Below are 14319 nucleotides of genomic sequence, written 5' to 3' on the forward strand. Positions count from 1 at the left end.
CACAAGGCCACCGTTGGTGTATGTCTCACACAAGGTGACCGTTGGTGTATGTCTCACACAAGGTGACCGTTGGTGTATGTCTCACACAAGATGACCGTTGATGTATGTCTCACACAAGGTGACCGTTGGTGTATGTCTCAAACAAAGTTACCGTTGGTGTATGTCTCACACAAGGTGACCGTTGGGGTATGTCTCACACAAGGCCACCGTTGGTGTATGTCTCACACAAGGGGACCGTTGGTGTATGTCTCACACAAGGCCACCGTTGGTGTATGTCTCACACAAGGTGACAGTTGGTGTATGTCTCACACAAGGTGACCGTTGGTGTATGTCTCAAACAAAGTTACCGTTGGTGTATGTCTCACACAAGGTGACCGTTGGTGTATGTCTCACACAAGGTGACCGTTGGTGTATGTCTCACACAAGGTGACCGTTGGTGTATGTCTCACACAAGGTGACCGTTGGTGTATGTCTCACACAAGGTGACCGTTGGTGTATGTCACACAAGGCCACCGTTGGTGTATGTCTCAAACAAGGCCACCGTTGGTGTATGTCTCAGACAAGGCCACCGTTGGTGTATGTCTCACACAAGGTGACCGTTGGTGTATGTCTCACACAAGGCCACCGTTTGTGTATGTCTCACACAAGGTGACCGTTGGTGTATGTCTCACGCAAGGTGACCGTTGGTGTATGTCTCACGCAAGGTGACCGTTGGTGTATGCCTCACACAAGGCGACCGTTGGTGTATGTCTCACACAAGGCCACCGTTGGTGTATGTCTCACACAAGGTGACCGTTGGTGTTTGTCTCACACAAGGTAACCGTTGGTGTATGTCTCACACAAGCCACCGTTGGTGTATGTCTCACACAAGGCCACCGTTGGTGTATGTCTCACACAAGGTGACCGTTTGTGTATGTCTCACACAAGGGGACCGTTGGTGTATGTCTCACACAAGGGGACCGTTTGTGTATGTCTCACACAAGGCCACCGTTGGTGTATGTCTCACACAAGGTGACCGTTTGTGTATGTCTCACACAAGGTGACCGTTGGTGTATGTCTCACTCAAGGTGACCGTTGGTGTATGTCTCATACAAGGTGACCGTTGGTATATGTCTCACACAAGGCCACCGTTGGTGTATGTCTCACACAAGGTGACCGTTGGTGTATGTCTCACACAAGGCCACCGTTGGTGTATGTCTCACACAAGGTGACCGTTGGTGTATGTCTCACACAAGGCCACCGTTGGTGTATGTCTCACACGAGGCCACCGTTGGTGTATGTCTCACACAAGGCCACCGTTGGTGTATGTCTCACACAAGGGGACCGTTGGTGTATGTCTCACACAAGGTGACCGTTGGTGTATGTCTCACACAAGGTGACCGTTGGTGTATGTCTCACACAAGGCCACCGTTGGTGTATGTCTCACACAAGGTGACCGTTGGTGTATGTCTCACACAAGGCCACCGTTGGTGTATGTCTCACACAAGGCCACCGTTGGTGTATGTCTCACACACGGCCACCTTTGGTGTATGTCTCACACAAGGTGACCGTTGGTGTATGTCTCACACAAGGTGACTGTTGGTGTATGTCTCACACAAGGGGACCGTTGGTGTATATCTCACACAAGGTGACCGTTGGTGTATGTCTCACACAAGGCCACCGTTGGTGTATGTCTCACACAAGGTGACCGTTGGTGTATGTCTCACACAAGGTGACTGTTGGTGTATGTCTCACACAAGGTAACCGTTGGTGTATGTCTCACACAAGGCCACTGTTGGTGTATGTCTCACACAAGGTGACCGTTGGTGTATGTCTCACACAAGGCCACCGTTGGTGTATGTCTCACACAAGGTGACCGTTGGTGTATGTCTCACACAAGGTGACCGTTGGTGTATGTCTCACACAAGGTGACCGTTGGTGTATGTCTCACACAAGATGACCGTTGATGTATGTCTCACACAAGGTGACCGTTGGTGTATGTCTCAAACAAAGTTACCGTTGGTGTATGTCTCACACAAGGTGACCGTTGGGGTATGTCTCACACAAGGCCACCGTTGGTGTATGTCTCACACAAGGGGACCGTTGGTGTATGTCTCACACAAGGCCACCGTTGGTGTATGTCTCACACAAGGTGACAGTTGGTGTATGTCTCACACAAGGTGACCGTTGGTGTATGTCTCAAACAAAGTTACCGTTGGTGTATGTCTCACACAAGGTGACCGTTGGTGTATGTCTCACACAAGGTGACCGTTGGTGTATGTCTCACACAAGGTGACCGTTGGTGTATGTCTCACACAAGGTGACCGTTGGTGTATGTCTCACACAAGGTGACCGTTGGTGTATGTCACACAAGGCCACCGTTGGTGTATGTCTCAAACAAGGCCACCGTTGGTGTATGTCTCAGACAAGGCCACCGTTGGTGTATGTCTCACACAAGGTGACCGTTGGTGTATGTCTCACACAAGGCCACCGTTTGTGTATGTCTCACACAAGGTGACCGTTGGTGTATGTCTCACGCAAGGTGACCGTTGGTGTATGTCTCACGCAAGGTGACCGTTGGTGTATGCCTCACACAAGGCGACCGTTGGTGTATGTCTCACACAAGGCCACCGTTGGTGTATGTCTCACACAAGGTGACCGTTGGTGTTTGTCTCACACAAGGTAACCGTTGGTGTATGTCTCACACAAGCCACCGTTGGTGTATGTCTCACACAAGGCCACCGTTGGTGTATGTCTCACACAAGGTGACCGTTTGTGTATGTCTCACACAAGGGGACCGTTGGTGTATGTCTCACACAAGGGGACCGTTTGTGTATGTCTCACACAAGGCCACCGTTGGTGTATGTCTCACACAAGGTGACCGTTTGTGTATGTCTCACACAAGGTGACCGTTGGTGTATGTCTCACTCAAGGTGACCGTTGGTGTATGTCTCATACAAGGTGACCGTTGGTATATGTCTCACACAAGGCCACCGTTGGTGTATGTCTCACACAAGGTGACCGTTGGTGTATGTCTCACACAAGGCCACCGTTGGTGTATGTCTCACACAAGGTGACCGTTGGTGTATGTCTCACACAAGGCCACCGTTGGTGTATGTCTCACACGAGGCCACCGTTGGTGTATGTCTCACACAAGGCCACCGTTGGTGTATGTCTCACACAAGGGGACCGTTGGTGTATGTCTCACACAAGGTGACCGTTGGTGTATGTCTCACACAAGGTGACCGTTGGTGTATGTCTCACACAAGGCCACCGTTGGTGTATGTCTCACACAAGGTGACCGTTGGTGTATGTCTCACACAAGGCCACCGTTGGTGTATGTCTCACACAAGGCCACCGTTGGTGTATGTCTCACACACGGCCACCGTTGGTGTATGTCTCACACAAGGTGACCGTTGGTGTATGTCTCACACAAGGTGACTGTTGGTGTATGTCTCACACAAGGGGACCGTTGGTGTATATCTCACACAAGGTGACCGTTGGTGTATGTCTCACACAAGGCCACCGTTGGTGTATGTCTCACACAAGGTGACCGTTGGTGTATGTCTCACACAAGGTGACTGTTGGTGTATGTCTCACACAAGGTAACCGTTGGTGTATGTCTCACACAAGGCCACTGTTGGTGTATGTCTCACACAAGGTGACCGTTGGTGTATGTCTCACACAAGGCCACCGTTGGTGTATGTCTCACACAAGGTGACCGTTGGTGTATGTCTCACACAAGGTGACCGTTGGTGTATGTCTCACACAAGGTGACCGTTGGTGTATGTCTCACACAAGGCCACCGTTGGTGTATGTCTCACACAAGGGGACCGTTGGTGTATGTCTCACACAAGGTGACCGTTGGTGTATGTCTCACACAGGCCACCGTTGGTGTATGTCTCACACAAGGCCACCGTTGGTGTATGTCTCACACAAGGCCACCGTTGGTGTATGTCTCACACAAGGCCACCGTTGGTGTATGTCTCACACAAGGGGACCGTTGGTGTATGTCTCACACAAGGCCACCGTTGGTGTATGTCTCACACAAGGTGACCGTTGGTGTATGTCTCACACAAGGTGACCGTTGGTGTATGTCTCACACAAGGTGACCGTTGGTGTATGTCTCACACAAGGCCACCGTTGGTGTATGTCTCACACAAGGTGACCGTTGGTGTATGTCTCACACAAGGCCACCGATGGTCTATGTCTCACACAAGGCCACCGTTGGTGTATGTCTCACACAAGGGGACCTTTGGTGTATGTCTCACACAAGGTGACCGTTGGTGTATGTCTCACACAAGGTGACCGTTGGTGTATGTCTCATACAAGGTGACCGTTGGTGTATGTCTCACACAAGGTGACCGTTGGTGTATGTCACACAAGGCCACCGTTGGTGTATGTCTCACACAAGGCCACCGTTGGTGTATGTCTCAGACAAGGCCACCGTTGGTGTATGTCTCACACAAGGTGACCGTTGGTGTATGTCTCACACAAGGCCACCGTTGGTGTATGTCTCACACAAGGTGACCGTTGGTGTATGTCTCACGCAAGGTGACCGTTGGTGTATGCCTCACGCAAGGTGACCGTTGGTGTATGCCTCACACAAGGTGACCGTTGGTGTATGTCTCACACAAGGTGACCGTTGGTGTTTGTCTCACACAAGGTAACCGTTGGTGTATGTCTCACACAAGCCACCGTTGGTGTATGTCTCACACAAGGCCACCGTTGGTGTATGTCTCACACAAGGTGACCGTTTGTGTATGTCTCACACAAGGGGACCGTTGGTGTATGTCTCACACAAGGGGACCGTTTGTGTATGTCTCACACAAGGCCACCGTTGGTGTATGTCTCACACAAGGTGACCGTTTGCATATGTCTCACACAAGGTGACCGTTGGTGTATGTCTCACTCAAGGTGACCGTTGGTGTATGTCTCACACAAGGTGACCGTTGGTGTATGTCTCACACAAGGCCACCGTTGGTGTATGTCTCACACAAGGTGACCGTTGGTGTATGTCTCACACAAGGCCACCGTTGGTGTATGTCTCACACAAGGCCACCGTTGGTGTATGTCTCACACACGGCCACCGTTGGTGTATGTCTCACACAAGGTGACCGTTGGTGTATGTCTCACACAAGGTGACTGTTGGTGTATGTCTCACACAAGGGGACCGTTGGTGTATATCTCACACAAGGTGACCGTTGGTGTATGTCTCACACAAGGCCACCGTTGGTGTATGTCTCACACAAGGTGACCGTTGGTGTATGTCTCACACAAGGTGACTGTTGGTGTATGTCTCACACAAGGTAACCGTTGGTGTATGTCTCACACAAGGCCACTGTTGGTGTATGTCTCACACAAGGTGACCGTTGGTGTATGTCTCACACAAGGCCACCGTTGGTGTATGTCTCACACAAGGTGACCGTTGGTGTATGTCTCACACAAGGTGACCGTTGGTGTATGTCTCACACAAGGTGACCGTTGGTGTATGTCTCACACAAGGCCACCGTTGGTGTATGTCTCACACAAGGGGACCGTTGGTGTATGTCTCACACAAGGTGACCGTTGGTGTATGTCTCACACAGGCCACCGTTGGTGTATGTCTCACACAAGGCCACCGTTGGTGTATGTCTCACACAAGGCCACCGTTGGTGTATGTCTCACACAAGGCCACCGTTGGTGTATGTCTCACACAAGGGGACCGTTGGTGTATGTCTCACACAAGGCCACCGTTGGTGTATGTCTCACACAAGGTGACCGTTGGTGTATGTCTCACACAAGGTGACCGTTGGTGTATGTCTCACACAAGGTGACCGTTGGTGTATGTCTCACACAAGGCCACCGTTGGTGTATGTCTCACACAAGGTGACCGTTGGTGTATGTCTCACACAAGGCCACCGATGGTCTATGTCTCACACAAGGCCACCGTTGGTGTATGTCTCACACAAGGGGACCTTTGGTGTATGTCTCACACAAGGTGACCGTTGGTGTATGTCTCACACAAGGTGACCGTTGGTGTATGTCTCATACAAGGTGACCGTTGGTGTATGTCTCACACAAGGTGACCGTTGGTGTATGTCACACAAGGCCACCGTTGGTGTATGTCTCACACAAGGCCACCGTTGGTGTATGTCTCAGACAAGGCCACCGTTGGTGTATGTCTCACACAAGGTGACCGTTGGTGTATGTCTCACACAAGGCCACCGTTGGTGTATGTCTCACACAAGGTGACCGTTGGTGTATGTCTCACGCAAGGTGACCGTTGGTGTATGCCTCACGCAAGGTGACCGTTGGTGTATGCCTCACACAAGGTGACCGTTGGTGTATGTCTCACACAAGGTGACCGTTGGTGTTTGTCTCACACAAGGTAACCGTTGGTGTATGTCTCACACAAGCCACCGTTGGTGTATGTCTCACACAAGGCCACCGTTGGTGTATGTCTCACACAAGGTGACCGTTTGTGTATGTCTCACACAAGGGGACCGTTGGTGTATGTCTCACACAAGGGGACCGTTTGTGTATGTCTCACACAAGGCCACCGTTGGTGTATGTCTCACACAAGGTGACCGTTTGCATATGTCTCACACAAGGTGACCGTTGGTGTATGTCTCACACAAGGTGACCGTTGGTATATGTCTCACACAAGGCCACCGTTGGTGTATGTCTCACACAAGGTGACCGTTGGTGTATGTCTCACACAAGGCCACCGTTGGTGTATGTCTCACACAAGGTGACCGTTGGTGTATGTCTCACACAAGGCCACCGTTGGTGTATGTCTCACACGAGGCCACCGTTGGTGTATGTCTCACACAAGGCCACCGTTGGTGTATGTCTCACACAAGGTGACCATTGGTGTATGTCTCACACAAGGTGACCGTTGGTGTATGTCTCACACAAGGCCACCGTTGGTGTATGTCTCACACAAGGTGACCGTTGGTGTATGTCTCACACAAGGCCACCGTTGGTGTATGTCTCACACAAGGCCACCGTTGGTGTATGTCTCAAACAAGGCCACCGTTGGTGTATGTCTCACACAAGGTGACCGTTGGTGTATGTCTCACACAAGGGGACCGTTGGTGTATGTCTCACACAAGGCCACTGTTGGTGTATGTCTCACACAAGGTGACCGTTGGTGTATGTCTCACACAAGGCCACCGTTGGTGTATGTCTCACACAAGGTGACCGTTGGTCTATGTCTCGCACAAGGTGACCGTTGGTGTATGTCTCACACAAGGTGACAGTTGGTGTATGTCTCACACAAGGCCACCGTTGGTGTATGTCTCACACAAGGTGACCGTTGGTGTTTGTCTCACACAAGGTAACCGTTGGTGTATGTCTCACACAAGCCACCGTTGGTGTATGTCTCACACAAGGCCACCGTTGGTGTATGTCTCACACAAGGTGACCGTTTGTGTATGTCTCACACAAGGGGACCGTTGGTGTATGTCTCACACAAGGGGACCGTTTGTGTATGTCTCACACAAGGCCACCGTTGGTGTATGTCTCACACAAGGTGACCGTTTGCATATGTCTCACACAAGGTGACCGTTGGTGTATGTCTCACTCAAGGTGACCGTTGGTGTATGTCTCACACAAGGTGACCGTTGGTATATGTCTCACACAAGGCCACCGTTGGTGTATGTCTCACACAAGGTGACCGTTGGTGTATGTCTCACACAAGGCCACCGTTGGTGTATGTCTCACACAAGGTGACCGTTGGTGTATGTCTCACACAAGGCCACCGTTGGTGTATGTCTCACACGAGGCCACCGTTGGTGTATGTCTCACACAAGGCCACCGTTGGTGTATGTCTCACACAAGGTGACCATTGGTGTATGTCTCACACAAGTTGACCGTCGGTGTATGTCTCACACAAGGCCACCGTTGGTGTATGTCTCACACAAGGCCACCGTTGGTGTATGTCTCACACAAGGCCACCGTTGGTGTATGTCTCACACAAGGCCACCGTTGGTGTATGTCTCACACAAGGTGACCGTTGGTGTATGTCTCACACAAGGGGACCGTTGGTGTATGTCTCACACAAGGCCACCGTTGGTGTATGTCTCACACAAGGTGACCGTTGGTGTATGTCTCACACAAGGGGACCGTTGGTGTATGTCTCACACAAGGTGACCGTTGGTGTATGTCTCACACAAGGCCACCGTTGGTGTATGTCTCACACAAGGTGACCGTTGGTGTATGTCTCACACAAGGTGACTGTTGGTGTATGTCTCACACAAGGTGACCGTTGGTGTATGTCTCACACAAGGCCACTGTTGGTGTATGTCTCACACAAGGTGACCGTTGGTGTATGTCTCACACAAGGCCACCGTTGGTGTATGTCTCACACAAGGTGACCGTTGGTGTATGTCTCGCACAAGGTGACCATTGGTGTATGTCTCACACAAGGTGACAGTTGGTGTATGTCTCACACAAGGCCACCGTTGGTGTATGTCTCACACAAGGGGACCGTTGGTGTATGTCTCACACAAGGTGACCGTTGGTGTATGTCTCACACAGGCCACCGTTGGTGTATGTCTCACACAAGGCCACCGTTGGTGTATGTCTCACACAAGGTGACCGTTGGTGTATGTCTCACACAAGGCCACCGTTGGTGTATGTCTCACACAAGGGGACCGTTGGTGTATGTCTCATACAAGGTGACCGTTGGTGTATGTCTCACACAAGGGGCCCGTTGGTGTATGTCTCACGTAAGGTGACCGTTGGTGTATGTCTCACACAAGGTGACTGTTGGTGTATGTCTCACACAAGGTGACCGTTGGTGTATGTCTCACACAAGGCCACCGTTGGTGTATGTCTCACACAAGGTGACCGTTGGTGTATGTCTCACACAAGGCCACCGTTGGTGTATGTCTCACACGAGGCCACCGTTGGTGTATGTCTCACACAAGGTGACTGTTGGTGTATGTCTCACACAAGGTGACTGTTGGTGTATGTCTCACACAAGGTGACCGTTGGTGTATGTCTCACACAAGGTGACCGTTGGTGTATGTCTCACACAAGGCCACCGTTGGTGTATGTCTCACACAAGGCCACCGTTGGTGTATGTCTCACACAAGGTGACCGTTGGTGTATGTCTCACACAAGGCCACCGTTGGTGTATGTCTCACACGAGGCCACCGTTGGTGTATGTCTCACACAAGGCCACCGTTGGTGTATGTCTCACACAAGGCCACCGTTGGTGTATGTCTCACACAAGGTGACCGTTGGTGTATGTCTCACACAAGGTGACCGTTGGTGTATGTCTCACACAAGGCCACCGTTGGTGTATGTCTCACACAAGGTGACCGTTGGTGTATGTCTCACACAAGGCCACCGTTGGTGTATGTCTCACACAAGGTGACCATTGGTGTATGTCTCACACAAGGCCACCGTTGGTGTATGTCTCACACAAGGCCACCGTTGGTGTATGTCTCACACAAGGCCACCGTTGGTGTATGTCTCACACAAGGGGACCGTTGGTGCATGTCTCACACAAGGGGACCGAGATCATGAGGCACAAGCCGTCATATACAAACTTGCAACCCTCGCATGTGGTTGGATGTTTGGACCTGGGGCCCCACAGCACAATTACACTGGTCACATTTCTCATAACTTCCTGCCATCTCTGCTACATAGCTGGCGCTCTGGGAGGATACTCACCCAAGAGAATATATCTTACTTCTCTGTTTATATATATATTTTCTTTATTGTTTGTTGATTAATAATATTAGTACACGATAATATTCATGTTGCCCAGCACACTAATCCACTTAGCTATAAATACTGGGAAAGGCCTTGAGCCTGTAGTATAGCCTTCTATTCCTCCTTTAACTCTTTGAATGCCCCTGAATGGGGCCTAACAGCTGGGTGGGCAGTGCTTCGGAATCGTAGTCTTAAGGTTCGGGGTTCGATCCCCGGTGGAGGCGGAAACAATTGGGCAGAGTTTCTTACACCCTGATGCCCCTGTTACCTAGCAGTAAATAGGTGTCTGGGAGTTAGACAGCTGCTGTGGGTTGCTTCCTAAGGGAGTATAACATAAAGGAGGCTTGGTCGAGGACCGGGCCGTGATGATGCTAAGCCCCGAAACCATCTCAAGTTAACTTCAAGATAGCCGCCAGCTATGGTTAGCACCACACTTTAATTCCAAAACGTAGGCCTGTTTCTTCCACTCGTATATCACTTCTGCAAGCCGTTCTCGCACTTGCTTATAGTCATTATCTTGCTTATGAATAAGTGCATATGTGACATACTAATTTATTGTGAATAATTGAGTTTACCTGGAAAAGCTGAATATAAAACCACAACCTAACCTAACCTTCTTAGTATGTTAAGATATACAATTAGTACTGAACCTATACCTATATTGATATTACAGTTTTATAAAAATAATAAAACAAAATTAAAATATTTAAATAAATTTTAAAGTAACCTAGGATATAGTCAATTTTTTTTTATAGAATCTCTATTGTTTAATAAAACTGAGAAAAAGTTAGTCCCTTGAAAGGAAAAAATATGGCTTGGAATATATCACATATGTATTTATTTATAAGCGAAATAGTGACTATAAGCAATAAGTCATATAGGTGCTGTCTTGTGCGAGAGCAGGTTGACTTCTGATATTGTGTTGCTGTGTCACAGGTTCGTTAGTTATGCTTTAGTCTGCCACTTAATATTTGTGTCGTGCCCTTAACACCCGGGAAATTGGAACTCTAACTAGGAGCTCTATCACCCACCACCTAACATCTCATCAGTATGATGCTTACATCAGTAGCATCATAATATGCTACTTAAGATGCATACTCACGTAAACCACAAAGAGGTCTACACTGCTACACTGAGGTGTGGAGGCAACCAGACTGGGACATGTCCACCAACTGATGTCCTCACTTACTCTGTTGATGTACCCTCGGCTTCCATTGGATCACCGCCCAGTCTGACGTGCAGGACAGAACTACCTTCCGTCAATTGCTCCAGCCAAATGTAAACTCCAAAATCCACATCTGTCACATATGTCCTCTGGTCCTCCACACAACCAGCCCTTGTGCGCTTCCGGCCACCCTGTGTCCTTGAAGTACCGCCTTCCTTATGGCAGCCATAACTGGTGGATGATTCTTAGACGGTACCGACATTCTGGCGTCCCAGATGTCTCCACTAGCTTGCTTCCACACACACACACACACACACCCATTCATACAAATAAGGTAGATATGTGATAGGGTAGTGTTATGATCCCAGGTAGCCGAAAAACGAGTCTCCCCTTTGAGAATTATTCTATCAAGCCTGACCTGACTAGAAGGTCCAGGAAATATAGAGGTGAAGATACAGATGTAAAATAGTTGGTTGGATATGATGAACAATTTGAGATTATGGGCAGTGAATAAGAAAATAGATAAATGACTGGTTAGGAGATGTGGATAATTTGCTGGAGGCGTGAGGCTCGCTTCTGGAGGGCTCTGAGTTCACTTGAGTGCCAGACATCGCAGGGGGAAGCCGTGCTCCGTTTGAGCTCCCGTCAGAAAGGAACCCCTAGTGATATATCTCCAAGAGAGGAGAAGTGTGCAGACGTTCCAGCTGTGGAATCGAGCTGGGAGCGTTGTGGTCTCAAGTCCTGGACGGCGAGGAGTGTTTATTAAGCCGCCCAGAGACGTTATCGTGGGCCGTGGGAGCGCCCTGACCAGGCTCTGTCAGAGGGAGGAGCGCCCTCGACCAGACAATCTGTGGTAAGCACGATTTAAGCAAGTTCATAGTGATTACTTGTAGTTGGTCGTGTGCCCAGCGACAATAGCAATGTTTATTGATAAGTTAGACATGTTTTGATAAGGCAGAAGGCCTAAAATAAGAGTGGAGAGGGAGGAACATCCTGGAGGACGGAGTGGCATCCGTCTCCTCTGAGCGCTGGCAGGTGACTGAGGGAGCCCAGCTCCTGACAGGGAGGATTCCTCCCAGAGTGAGGACTGCCGGGCGAGGCGGAGCATGGACCAGCCCAAAACGGGGGAGTCCACTCTCACAGTATGTAGAGAGCTGATAGATGTTGGAGGCAAACATATTGTGTGGTTATTTTTGTTTATGTGTTTAAGGGGAAACATTTTTATTGGAGTGTCAATGGGTTGCAGGTTTGTCTTTGGGGAAGAAGTTGCTGAGAACTTCGAAGCCAGCACAGATGAAGTAGTTGATGAGACTCCAAGGTAGTGGAGGAGAGGACCTCAAGCTGTGAAAAGAAGCAGTGAAGAGGAGTGTCACGTGCTTCTGTAGAGGTGGTGAAGCACCATAGTTGCTCGAGGAAACTTAATGGTGTAGCAGCCAGGAGAGCTATGGAGGACCCAAGTGGAAGTGGCGAAGCACCATAGTTGCCCAAGGGAAACTTCATGGTGTAGCAGCCTGGAGGAGCTGCAGAGGATCCTGGTGGTTAAACCCGGAAGAACCTGAAGAGATCAGGGTAGCGAACTTTCAGAGGTGGAAGGGAAGTTCTAAATGATTACGGTAGGGAGGTGATAGAGTATTTGGTTGTCATTAGCGTGCAAGACGCAGTGAAAGTTGAGTGATTGTTTGCCATTCTTGTGCAGAGGAGTGTTTATACTGAAGTTTAGAGTTACAGTCGTAGGCTGGATTACCTACAGATGTAAGTGTTCTAGGACTGATAGGGTGATCGATTGATCATTGTTATATATCAAGGAACATTTATACTGATATATATGTGTTATTGCATTCATACACCAATTTTCCTTGCACATGTTTATAAATATATATTTTCTTGCTGACAGTTCAACATTGTATTATAAGACTTGATCTACTTGAGGAGGTTGGTAGTATTAGGTGGTGAATCCAGAGATAGGATACCACTTGATAAGCAGATGATAGAGCTCTGATAGTGTTGGAGTGCAACCTGACTGAAATAGTATGGAGTGTAGGATTCATTATTATTATATGTGTGTAGGTATTGTGTATGTGCTTTGTCCAGTAAATGTATTCAAATTTGCTGGTGTTTGCCCTTGTCCTAGTGAGGCTTCCCAGGAAGTAGTAAAGAAGGAGAGAGAGAGAGAGAGAGAGAGAGAGAGAAAGAACCAAGAACCACTGCTGTGGACAGGGTAGGACGGAAAACTAATAAGTCAAAGGGGATTGAGGAGATCATATCACATAAGGAGAGAGTGGGGAGGCACAACGGCTCGAGTGGGTGTGTGCACGTGACAACGAGGCTAAGTATTGGAGCCGCATCCCCTAAACGTGTGACGTTGAGCCCCTCTCCAAGAGCCAGAAGCGCCCAGTGTGATCTCCTGGTAAAGTATAAGCACTCTACCGAGTTGTGGGTTGGGTTGTCCAGAAAGAAGGATCAACGACGACAACACCACCAACCCACGCTACAACAGTAGATAAAGACAGGCTATTTAACACAAGGGGCACATGCACAAGGGGACACAGGTGGAAACTGAGTGCCCAAATGAGCCGCAGAGATATTAGAAAGAACGTTTTTAGTGTCAGAGTGGTTGACAAATGGAATGCATTAGGAAGTGATGTGGTGGAGGCTGACTCCATACACAGTTTCAAGTGTAGATATGATAGAGCCCAATAGGCTCAGGAATCTGTACACCTGTTGATTGACGGTTGAGAGGCGGGACCAAAGAGCCAACCCCCACAAACACAACTAGGTGAGTACAACTAGGTGAGTACACACTTCCCTTGCCCCATACTCTGAGAGAGATTTTCGAATTTATTCACTCCTTCACTTTGGGTCACAACAACCCGCCAAACACACACCGAAACTCCGACGTTGGTACAACGTTCGAACAAGTTTTGACACTTCCTAACCAGTTATAACAACCAATATAGCAAGTTGTAACAACGTTCTAATACGTCATAAACACTTTAAGCCAAGATGTAACAACTTTATTACAAGTTGTAACAAGCGGAAAATAGAGACAGTTTCGGTTTGTGTTTCCAGGGAATAGCCTTCTTAAAAATAAATCATGCCTAACAAACTGCTCCAGGTTTTGGAAATGGTAACCAGCAATTCAGACAAGGACTTCCAGTACATGTAGTATACATAAACTTTGCTAAAGCTTTTGATAATGTACCACATGAAAGACTGACATGAAAAGTACAAGCACATGGAATATATTGTAGAATACTAGAATGGATCAAACAATGATTAAAACGAAGAAAGCAAAGTGTCGTCCTAAACGGAAATATCTCTGAGTGGAGAAATGTGGTGAGTGGAGTACCGCAAGGTTCCATTTTGGGACTAACCCTTTTTGTCATATACATCAATGACATAGAATAGAATATCATAAACCATATCATCAAAATTGCAGATGACGCTAAGATTTATGGTAAAGTATG

This window comes from Procambarus clarkii, chromosome 46 (genome assembly GCF_040958095.1).
Source record: "Procambarus clarkii isolate CNS0578487 chromosome 46, FALCON_Pclarkii_2.0, whole genome shotgun sequence".
In the NCBI taxonomy this organism is placed as follows: Eukaryota; Metazoa; Arthropoda; class Malacostraca; order Decapoda; family Cambaridae; genus Procambarus; species Procambarus clarkii.